The sequence below is a fragment of the Ixodes scapularis genome, unplaced genomic scaffold (assembly GCF_016920785.2).
Source record: "Ixodes scapularis isolate PalLabHiFi unplaced genomic scaffold, ASM1692078v2 PGA_scaffold0__279_contigs__length_252992795, whole genome shotgun sequence".
Lineage (NCBI taxonomy): Eukaryota > Metazoa > Arthropoda > Arachnida > Ixodida > Ixodidae > Ixodes > Ixodes scapularis.
In genome coordinates, this window is record NW_024609835.1 from 180,213,952 (window position 1) to 180,224,667 (window position 10,716).

At 47.1% G+C, this 10,716-nt stretch overlaps 3 non-coding genes across 3 annotated transcripts; all 3 read left to right on the forward strand.

The window, feature by feature from the left end:
• Positions 1-3,334: 3,334 nt before the first annotated feature.
• Trnaa-ugc lies at positions 3,335-3,407 on the forward strand. Its single transcript has one exon. It is a non-coding gene; the product is annotated as a tRNA-Ala (tRNA).
• Positions 3,408-3,938: 531 nt separating this feature from the next.
• Trnaa-ugc lies at positions 3,939-4,011 on the forward strand. Its single transcript has one exon. It is a non-coding gene; the product is annotated as a tRNA-Ala (tRNA).
• A 531-nt stretch (positions 4,012-4,542) lies between these two features.
• Positions 4,543-4,615, forward strand: Trnaa-ugc. The gene has a single exon. It is a non-coding gene; the product is annotated as a tRNA-Ala (tRNA).
• The last annotated feature ends 6,101 nt before the right edge of the window (positions 4,616-10,716 follow it).

Genomic DNA, 10,716 nt, shown 5'->3' on the forward strand with positions numbered 1-10,716 from the left:
TGTAGCGTGCGCATAAATTTGGCTACTATAAATAAAAATAACAACCTCTCATACTAACTTTTTTTAGCTTCCTTGGAGCAATGCTGTGCAGTGGCGTAGCCAGGAATTTTTTTCAGGCCCCGGGGGAGGGGTGGGCGCAAGTGTCTAGGATCTTTATGACCCAGATTGCGGGGGTCGAGGGTGTCGGACGAAATGCTTGTGTATAGGTTGGGCAAAATATCAAGGGGTGTGGGGAGGGGGGTTGAAGCCCCATGAGTTTCTTCCCAGTCTACGCCATTTCGGCTGTATAACCAAATTGCCTCCAGAAAAAATCGTCCCCGTTAAAATGGTTCCAGGCAAAATGGTCCCGGTGAAAATGGCTCCAGAAAAAAATGGTACCGGTCAAGATGGCTGCAGGAAAAATCGTCCCGGTAAATATGGCTTCAGGCAAATTGGTCCCAAGCACAAACTCGGACATACGAGGGGAGTTCCTAAAGTTTGTATCATTGTCACGAAGAAATAGAGATTCAGCGATGAAATTGGGGTAAGAGTTTAGTCATCCTTTATATGTATTCGCCACCCGAAGTCGCGCACTTTTTCCAGCAATGGACAGCCTGCCGGAGGCCATTGTTATACAACTCCTCGTTTTGAGTGTTCAGGCATCGCTTCACTTTAGCAGTCACTTGGTCGTCGCCTTTGAAATGCTTTCAGGCTTGTTTGGCCACACTGGAAGTGTCTGTGCCATTTAACCACGGTGTCATAAACTGGGACGCTGTTCCCGAACACTGAGCTCGGAATGAACCTTCTTGGCATTGCTTCCTTCAAATGGAGAAAACAAATCACTGCACATGCTTCGACTTTAACGACGAAACGTTTCTGTTTCGATGCCTATACGGGGCCCAAAAGTAGAGGGACGCGCGCTCGTGTTGATGCCTGTTTTGTCCCCCTTTATTTTTTTCAATTTTTGGTTCCGATAATACGAACTTTATGAACGCCCCTCGTAGTTGTCCCAACTGAAATTGAGGTGTTGTTTTCCTGCTCTTCAGTACTTTGTCAATTGCTTGTACTTGATACAATGTTGAACATGCTGAAACGAAAATGCTTTAAAAAATAACACTGTTACGAGACGTTCGCCATTTTGAAATTTTTTTTAAAACATTCTTTATTCAGGAGAGAAAAATGTTTGGTACCATGTACCAAACATAGAAAGCATGGATACTGTAACAGATATATTTTACGCATGCAGCACAAGTCATTCATCGTTCATGCTGCTTTTCTCGCATGCAAGTTGTAAGTAAATTTAGTGCATATAAACTATTTTTCTGGAAATATATGTACTTTCCAGCCTGGACCGCCAGACCGCTGGTTTAAACAGAGCTAGCGGAGGAACAGGATGAAATTAATCTGTTTCCCTAGTTAAGGGGGATTCACCCGCGATTTCTTTGCAGCCCTTTCCTTGGGAGGCACTCACTTGATCGAATGACGTTCTAGCGAACGTCCACGTTTCACCGTATGACACTTTAGCGAATAGTCGGACGCCGCAAAGAGGCGTTTTTGGGTGGGCCAAGTGGGTTCATATTTTTGTAATGAGCCGCCGCAGACTGTCGCCGGCGAAGCGGCGTAAGCGCAGCGCGGCGGATAGGTTAACGCGCGCCCCCGTTATTCGCTAAAACGTCGATTCGCTCAAATGAAGCTGTTGCTAAAACGTCGTTCGCTCATGTGATATGGACCCCCCTTTCCTTATAGATGGCGCGTATTTTTTTTTAGCAAACATACGAGTTGCTATTATAATGCAATGAAATGCAAAGGTGCAAGCGAGCTGGATAAGAATGACGAAAATAATCCCTGGAGAAGGGGAACAAGAGGGACAAAGGACAAACCTAAATCTCCAAACACAGCTAGGTGACTGGTGAGCGACCGAAAAAGTCCGCCTGGTCCAGGTATCGAACCCGGGACCTCTCCATTACAGGTGGAGCGCTCTACCAACTGAGCTAACCAGGGGTTAGACGTCAGTAGAGCAAACGGGTTTTATCAGCACCTTTGCATTTCATTGCATTATAATTATAACCTTAAATTGCAAGCTTCACCCTTGTTGGTGTTAGACTGGTGGCAGCTGATAAAACCCGTTTGCTCTACTGACGTCTAACCCCTGGTTAGCTCAGTTGATAGAGCGCTCCACCTGTAATGGAGAGGTCCCGGGTTCGATACCCGGACCAGGCGGATTTTTTCGGTCGCTTACCAGTCACCTAGCTGTGTTTGGAGATTTATGTTTGTCCTTTGTCCCTCTTGTTCTCCTTCTCCAGGGATTATTTTCGTCATTCTTGTCCAGCTCGCTTGCACCTTTGCAGTTCATTGCATTATAATTATAACCTTAAACTGCAAGCTTCACCCTTCTTGGTGTTAGACTGGTGGCAGCTGATAAAACCCGTTTGCTCTACTGACGTCTAACCCCTGGTTAGCTCAGTTGGTAGAACGCTCCACCTGTAATGGAGAGGTCCTGGGTTCGATACCCGGACCAGGCGGATTTTTTCGGTAGCTCACCAGTCACCTAGCTGTGTTTGGAGATTTATGTTTGTCCTTTGTCCCTCTTGTTCCCCTTCTCCAGGGATTATTTTCGTCATTCTTGTCCAGCTCGCTTGCACCTTTGCATTTCATTGCATTATAATTATAACCTTAAATTGCAAGCTTCACCCTTGTTGGTGTTAGACTGGTGGCAGCTGATAAAACCCGTTTGCTCTACTGACGTCTAACCCCTGGTTAGCTCAGTTGGTAGAGCGCTCCACCTGTAATGGAGAGGTCCCGGGTTCGATACCCGGACCAGGCGGATTTTTTCGGTCGCTCACCAGTCACCTAGCTGTGTTTGGAGATTTATGTTTGTCCTTTGTCCCTCTTGTTCCCCTTCTCCATGGATTATTTTCGTCATTCTTGTCCAGCTCGCTTGCACCTTTGCATTTCATTGCATTATAATTATAACCTTAAATTGCAAGCTTCACCCTTGTTGGTGTTAGACTGGTGGCAGCTGATAAAACCCGTTTGCTCTACTGACGTCTAACCCCTGGTTAGCTCAGTTGGTAGAGCGCTCCACCTGTAATGGAGAGGTCCCGGGTTCGATAGCCGGACCAGGCGGATTTTTTCGGTCGCTCACCAGTCACCTAGCTGTGTTTGGAGATTTATGCTAGTCCTTTGTCCCTCTTGTTCCCCTTCTCCAGGGATTATTTTCGTCATTCTTGTCCAGCTCGCTTGCACCTTTGCATTTAATTGCATTATAATTATAACCTTAAATTGCAAGCTTAACCCTTGTTGGTGTTAGACTGGTGGCAGCTGATAAAACCCGTTTGCTCTACTGACGTCTAACCCCTGGTTAGCTCAGTTGGTAGAGCGCTCCACCTGCAATAGAGAGGTCCCGGGTTCGATACCCGGACCAGGCGGATTTTTTCGGTCGCTCACCAGTCACCTAGCTGTGTTTGGAGATTTATGTTTGTCCTTTGTCCCTCTTGTTGCCCTTCTCCAGGGATTATTTTCGTCATTCTTGTCCAGCTCGCTTGCACCTTTGCATTTAAATGCATTATAAATATAACCTTAAATTGCAAGCTTCACCCTTGTTGGTGTTAGACTGGTGGCAGCTGATAAACCCCATTTGCTCTACTGACGTCTAACCCCTGGTTAGCTCAGTTGGTAGAGCGCTCCACCTGTAATGGAGAGGTCCCGGGTTCGATAGCCGGACCAGGCGGATTTTTTCGGTCGCTCACCAGTCACCTAGCTGTGTTTGGAGATTTATGCTAGTCCTTTGTCCCTCTTGTTCCCCTTCTCCATGGATTATTTTCGTCATTCTTGTCCAGCTCGCTTGCACCTTTGCATTTAATTGCATTATAATTATAACCTTAAATTGCAAGCTTAACCCTTGTTGGTGTTAGACTGGTGGCAGCTGATAAAACCCGTTTGCTCTACTGACGTCTAACCCCTGGTTAGCTCAGTTGGTAGAGCGCTCCACCTGCAATAGAGAGGTCCCGGGTTCGATACCCGGACCAGGCGGATTTTTTCGGTCGCTCACCAGTCACCTAGCTGTGTTTGGAGATTTATGTTTGTCCTTTGTCCCTCTTGTTGCCCTTCTCCAGGGATTATTTTCGTCATTCTTGTCCAGCTCGCTTGCACCTTTGCATTTAAATGCATTATAATTATAACCTTAAATTGCAAGCTTCACCCTTGTTGGTGTTAGACTGGTGGCAGCTGATAAAACCCGTTTGCTCTACTGACGTCTAACCCCTGGTTAGCTCAGTTGGTAGAGCGCTCCACCTGTAATGGAGAGGTCCCGGGTTCGATAGCCGGACCAGGCGGATTTTTTCGGTCGCTCACCAGTCACCTAGCTGTGTTTGGAGATTTATGCTAGTCCTTTGTCCCTCTTGTTCCCCTTCTCCATGGATTATTTTCGTCATTCTTGTCCAGCTCGCTTGCACCTTTGCATTTAATTGCATTATAATTATAACCTTAAATTGCAAGCTTAACCCTTGTTGGTGTTAGACTGGTGGCAGCTGATAAAACCCGTTTGCTCTACTGACGTCTAACCCCTGGTTAGCTCAGTTGGTAGAGCGCTCCACCTGCAATAGAGAGGTCCCGGGTTCGATACCCGGACCAGGCGGATTTTTTCGGTCGCTCACCAGTCACCTAGCTGTGTTTGGAGATTTATGTTTGTCCTTTGTCCCTCTTGTTGCCCTTCTCCAGGGATTATTTTCGTCATTCTTGTCCAGCTCGCTTGCACCTTTGCATTTAAATGCATTATAAATATAACCTTAAATTGCAAGCTTCACCCTTGTTGGTGTTAGACTGGTGGCAGCTGATAAACCCCATTTGCTCTACTGACGTCTAACCCCTGGTTAGCTCAGTTGGTAGAGCGCTCCACCTGTAATGGAGAGGTCCCGGGTTCGATACCCGGACCAGGCGGATTTTTTCGGTCACTCACCAGTCACCTAGCTGTGTTTGGAGATTTATGTTTGTCCTTTGTCCCTCTTGTTCCCCTTCTCCAGGGATTATTTTCGTCATACGAGTTACTCGCAGTTACGCATGCAGGTCGAGCGCTCAGGCTTGGATCGGGCCACATGCTGTTCGTTGCCGATCTCTAATAGGCGTCAACTGTTTCGTGCTACGTTGTGAAGGCTATATCATAAATAGAGCCCCCTAGGCTAGCATAGCTTACGCAGTGCTCAAACACTCACAAAGCGACTTGCTCGAGCGCGTGGAAATGCGACGCAAGCCAGGTGCCCTCACAGCAGCGCGGGGCGACATCACTGTGGCACCTACGTTAGCCTTCGCCGCCATAACTTTAGTTCACAGCGGGCAGACGGCCGTGCATGCGAGAGCTCGTGCCTTCCTGGTACTCTACACGCGCAGGCCTCCAGCGAGGTTGCCGCGCGAGCAGAAAGGCTAAAGTTTTCTCGATGCATTGCGGCAGCGGTGGTGTAGTCAAGCTGGTTGGTGAGATCGGCCCAAGCAAGGTCACTGACCGCCCCCATGTCTCTGCCTGTGCGGACAAGTACGAGCAATTTCAAGCTTTCCAAAGCTATGTTCTCACGCCAACTGCACGTGCTTACACACAGGGGGCACCAGTCGGGGCACAGTGCATGCAATTCGAGCTCGTCATGTGAAACCGACCCGGTATATATCCACGACCAGGAGCAGAAGGCGGATATAGACATGGTCTTTAGGCTCTTTACAGTGACTTTAGTATTCACGACGGGCGTGACGTTGCCTTCGAACGTGAGGATGGCTGTGGACCTCATGGGTCCCACGATGTGTACATCCAGAATGTTATGAGTCCTGCATTCGAACTTAGTCTCGTTGGTGACATCCTTTGCGTATCTGAAGTGTGCGACCCTTTTGCATTGGTTGGGGGCTTGTGCTTGCAGTGCCTGTACCTTAAGGCAGCCTAGGTCTGGAGTGCCGATTTCGGTAATTCATGTAAGTCGCCCTACCACCTCTTTGTTTTAGTGACCAGTGCGATAATGCTGACTTCCTGATTGTATTTGATAGCTAACTTGTCCCACGACGTCACGCCCGTCGTGTGGGCTGCGGTTTTAATAAGTTTTGGTAAGAAATCTTTAATATGTTTTGGTAAGAACGCCACGTCTGCAGGTGGGCCTTATAAGGACTGCTTGTGACAGCGTCTTTGGAGTCAGGTCGTTGCCTTCCGTAGTGTTTTTTGTTTTGTTGTTGCGGACCATGCATAGTAGACCGATGCTACCACTATGTCATGATTAGATATTCCGTCCAACAATGTTCACATCCATCTCTTTTACAAAAAATGATCGCTCACGATTATCAAGTCTAGAACACTCTGCGAATAAGCTTGAGTCCGTGCAAAGTCTGACACTATCTGGGTCAACTGATAACCGAAGCAAACGTCGCACATAGGATTTGCTCTGTCAGGGCATACTAGGGTATCTTGAGGTTCGGGCCAAGCAATTCCGGTCAGGTTGAAACCTCCCGCCATTAATTTCATCTTCTGTATGAACCTTCGATTGCATGTATACGTTAACAGAATGTAAAAACAACAGAAAAAAAAACAAAAAAACTTGTGGATTCGTTGGGAGGCCTGTAAACAGCGCCACCATACAACGCGAAATCATTAAACAAACGGTTCCACTATAATGACTCAATGCCTATCAATGCTTTGCGGGCGGCGCCTCTCGGTCCTGCAGGTCTCATTATCTTGCAACAGGGTATGCCATGCCTGTCCTTTACTACAGCGTCCATGACGGTAGAATCTCACCGGCCAGAGGTAATCTCAGTAGATCGATTGTTTTCTCGGACCCAGCAAAGCTTGCGGCGCGTTCCTCAAGGCGCGTGTCAAAATGGCAAAGCGAGCTCTCGATATCGAGACCGTAATGTAGACCTATCTGGGAAATCCCACACGTTATCTCTTCAATCCCACATTGCGCCGCGTGGCGTGGGTAATTGTGAGGCCTTTCCGATGTATATACGCTCGGGCCTGCTCATACACTCTGCACATCCTCTAGGTGGCTAAATTCCTTCTCTCTTACCATTCCGAGACCAGAATACAAGAAAAATAGAGCGAACCAATTACGAAGCCAATGCGTACCCTATTTTGATATCGTCCTGCTTTCTTTGCGTTTTGAATTCTCAAAACGCTGAACAAACAGGAACCGATTCTTCTTTCACTCCTTCACGCTCCGTACATCGGGTTGTAGTGCGTCGAAAAGACGATGAGAGGCGCCGCGAATTTCTGGAATGATTTATTGACTCTAAACGAAGCAATGTATGCTCATTAGTCGAGTTTAAGTTACAACACTCTCTCACAGCCGGGAAAACTCTCACGCAGGAGCCATAGACTTCCTATCCGATGTACCATCTATGCTATACTCCGCCTCCCAAATGCCTGCAGTGCAGACAAAGGCACAGGCGTCTGAACAGTTCGACAGAACGCGTTGTTTGTAGAACTCGCGCAGAGGAGGCACTTTATAAGGCCATGTGCTTGCGCCCGTGCCTGTCAGACAAGCAGAAGCTTGTTGAATTTATGGGGAACTCATTTAAAGCGATCTAGGGACGTAAGTAAAGATCGTTGGTGAGTATTCTACTATTACCAAAGTAGACAACGCAGTTCTTGTGCTTCAGGCAGAAATTTAATAGTCTAAAATGGACAGTTGTGCCAAGCGTCACGTCGCCAAGCGGCATCAAACTTAAAATACCGGTTGGTATAGTGGACATAGAGTTATTCTAACATGTACTCTAGAGGCTCAACTGGCGCTAATGTCTATGGTATTTCTGTTTTCAAATTGAAGCACACAGCAATTAGTCCACTTTTGCGGTGCTGCTGTGCATTCAAACGAGCAAACGCGCGTGCATTTTGCGTCTTCGCCGGAGAATGAAAGGAATCACCTTTGTTACTTTGGTCGTAGCAAAGAGTAGGTGATTTTATTAACACTATAAAAGTAAGATTGCCTTAGTTATAGTATATTTACGATCAGTCAGCGATGTTTACCTGCTGAGTATTCCGGGTCAAGTCCTATATTTTACGCGTAAAGACAATCGCCGAATGTAAGCAAGAATAACAGTTGAAAAGAACGCAGGACTTGCTTAAGGAGCGCCAACAACATGATGACGCTAATATTGATAATCTACTACGTTTGTATGCCACTAAAATGAACCCCCTTTATGAGAAGGTTAAAACGAGTAAAACAGTAAAAGTACGCGCACTGTAATTTTTTTTAATTATTTTGATAATTCTATTGGGCTTTACAAGTTTTCAGGTTTTTTCCCCGTTTTAAAAGATCATGCAGCTATGCGTTTTGAACGCTAGAAAAAACTTATCATTGCAGCCTTACATGAGCAGCAGAGTGAATAAACCGAACTGAATATTTTGCAAATCGCATTCTTTACTCGGCTTTACTTTATTTTGAACGTCGACATGCACAGGTGGATACTGACCCAGTGTTAATGCGTAGTTCTTGACAATCTGACAAATAATGTTTTTTTTGTGTGACTGAGAAATGTTTCAAGATATATATTACGTATGAATTATTCGCTATATTTGCTCTTATAGTCAAGCAAAGGGAGAAAATGCACTCACTTTTTTACATAGAAGTGCGTTACCGGGTCACTTTCATACGGGTCTCTGTCTGCTTCAATTAGAAACCGCACTCTAGTTCAAGTTCGACCTCTAGCGTACATTATAATAACCCTGTGGTTGTGGTCATGACCTCCGAGATTATCGGCACGTAAAGCCCCGCACGCCACAAATCTCGAATGCCATGTTGTGGAAGCAAAGCTGTCTGGGTGTATACGCAACGGTAAGGGTAGGGAGGGAACTTGGCTAAAATTGGCTAAAGTGGGCTACAATAATTTGGTTGGACATTAGCCGGTTGAATCGAACTGGCGAATGAGAGGCCATCACCTGGCCTCCTAGAAAGAACGCGGACGAAGACTGTGCAGTGTTTTGATTGAGTTTCCAGAACGAAGACAAATATAACAAGTTTAATGTAGTCTATACAGGTTATTCTCTCAGCATTAGATAGCTGCATCTTGACTGGTGGCACACGTTTTCATGCGCTTCACTTGCCATGGTGCATTCTATGCAGTGATAACCTAATCGGAGCACCGGCACCGGGTTGGAAGAGATTTACTTGCCTTAGACGAAGTAGCCTTGAGCATAAACGGGACGATAAGTCTGACACAAAGCCTTTGCGACTCACGCTTGCAATCGATTGACTTCATAAAAAAGGATCCATGGGGAACACGCAAAGCTAACTAATATTGCAGCCACACTCGCGCTGCAGCCTTCTTGTGCTCATCGCATACCTTCCGCGATAGTTCCAATGCCTATTAAAGTTACTTGTGCATACGACGACTATGTGGTGATAGCGAGACAACCATGCATTTTTGGAAATTGTAACACGAGAAAAAGGGACACTCAGAACTATCTCACGCACGACGTCTTTCCGTAAGATTTTTTGTCTTACCCTTGGGGCTTGCACACCCCATGTCAGCGAGAAACCAAATAGTGCTCCGGGTCGATGGTGCGCCAGTTCCGAGCTGGTGTCAGGTTGTGCGAAGAAAGGATACGCAGGTGTCAAGAAAGATGCCTCGGCAGAAAATCTCGCTCGCTGTACGACGTAGAAATGTTCCAAAATATGTTTTTGGCGAATTGGAGCGCAGGCACGCCAATCAAAGGCCGCCGTAGAGAACGCGCTGGAAACGCGCGATGACAAGGCAGCCAAGCGCGCGCAGTGGTTGTTTGAGGTCGGTTGAAACAAAAGCCGGTGGGCACGTTTGGGGGGTAAATAAACTCACGAGGTGCACAAGGAACAGATGAACTTGCACGCTGTACAGACCATAGACACCATGCGAAACTCACGTGCCAATTATTAGGTCAAAACCACTGTACAATGGCGGAACTACTGGCATCATTGGAATGTGGAAGTCATTCTGTAACACAGCGATTGTCGGAGCACGGCCAACACTAGGAGCCTACGAGTCAATCAAAGAGCGTCGAAAATGCAACGTCACTGCGCTCACCACCTTTTTCTTTTTCTTCTGTGCGGGTGTTTTTGCCTCCTCATCCAACCAAACTCACAAAGTCTGCCGTTACGTTGCTCCTTTAGTCCGCCATTGTGCGGGGAAACCACAGCTGCCAACAGAGGACATGCCTTTCGATAATAATTGCCTATTCTGCGCGCTGCCATCTTTGTCTACTGGGCGTTGAACGCGTTCTGAGCCTGCGGAGTATAGCTTTCTTCTAAAAGATCAGACGCTCCGCGTGCGTCCACAGCCCGGGGTCTCGGTATTTATTGCCTGGCTGATAAGCGCTTGAGAGGCGTATAAGCGTCATATAGCGTCCCACACTTGGGTTTGTGGAACAGACAGCGCTGAACAGCATTGATTTAGACAGCTATGGTCTCTGAGAGTTTAACAGACGCCGGGTGGGTGGCGATGCCCGCGCATCTTATTATTGCTCCGCAGGGCATCAGCCGATGACAACGCCGAAGGGCGAATCGCGAAGATGAAAGCAGGAACATAAAGGGCCACGCCGTACGCTTCTTAAGCTGCGAGTGCCCATATTTCACTCGATGAACAGCGCAACGCCAGGTGAGAGCGAGCGACTGCGCCTATTACACCGTAAAAAGAAACCCCGAGAAACAAACACGTCAGCGACAGCTAAACGGAGCGAACACGGGACGGCCCCGAGGCTTTATCTGCGTGCATTCGAGGGCCTTCAGATAGGACAGG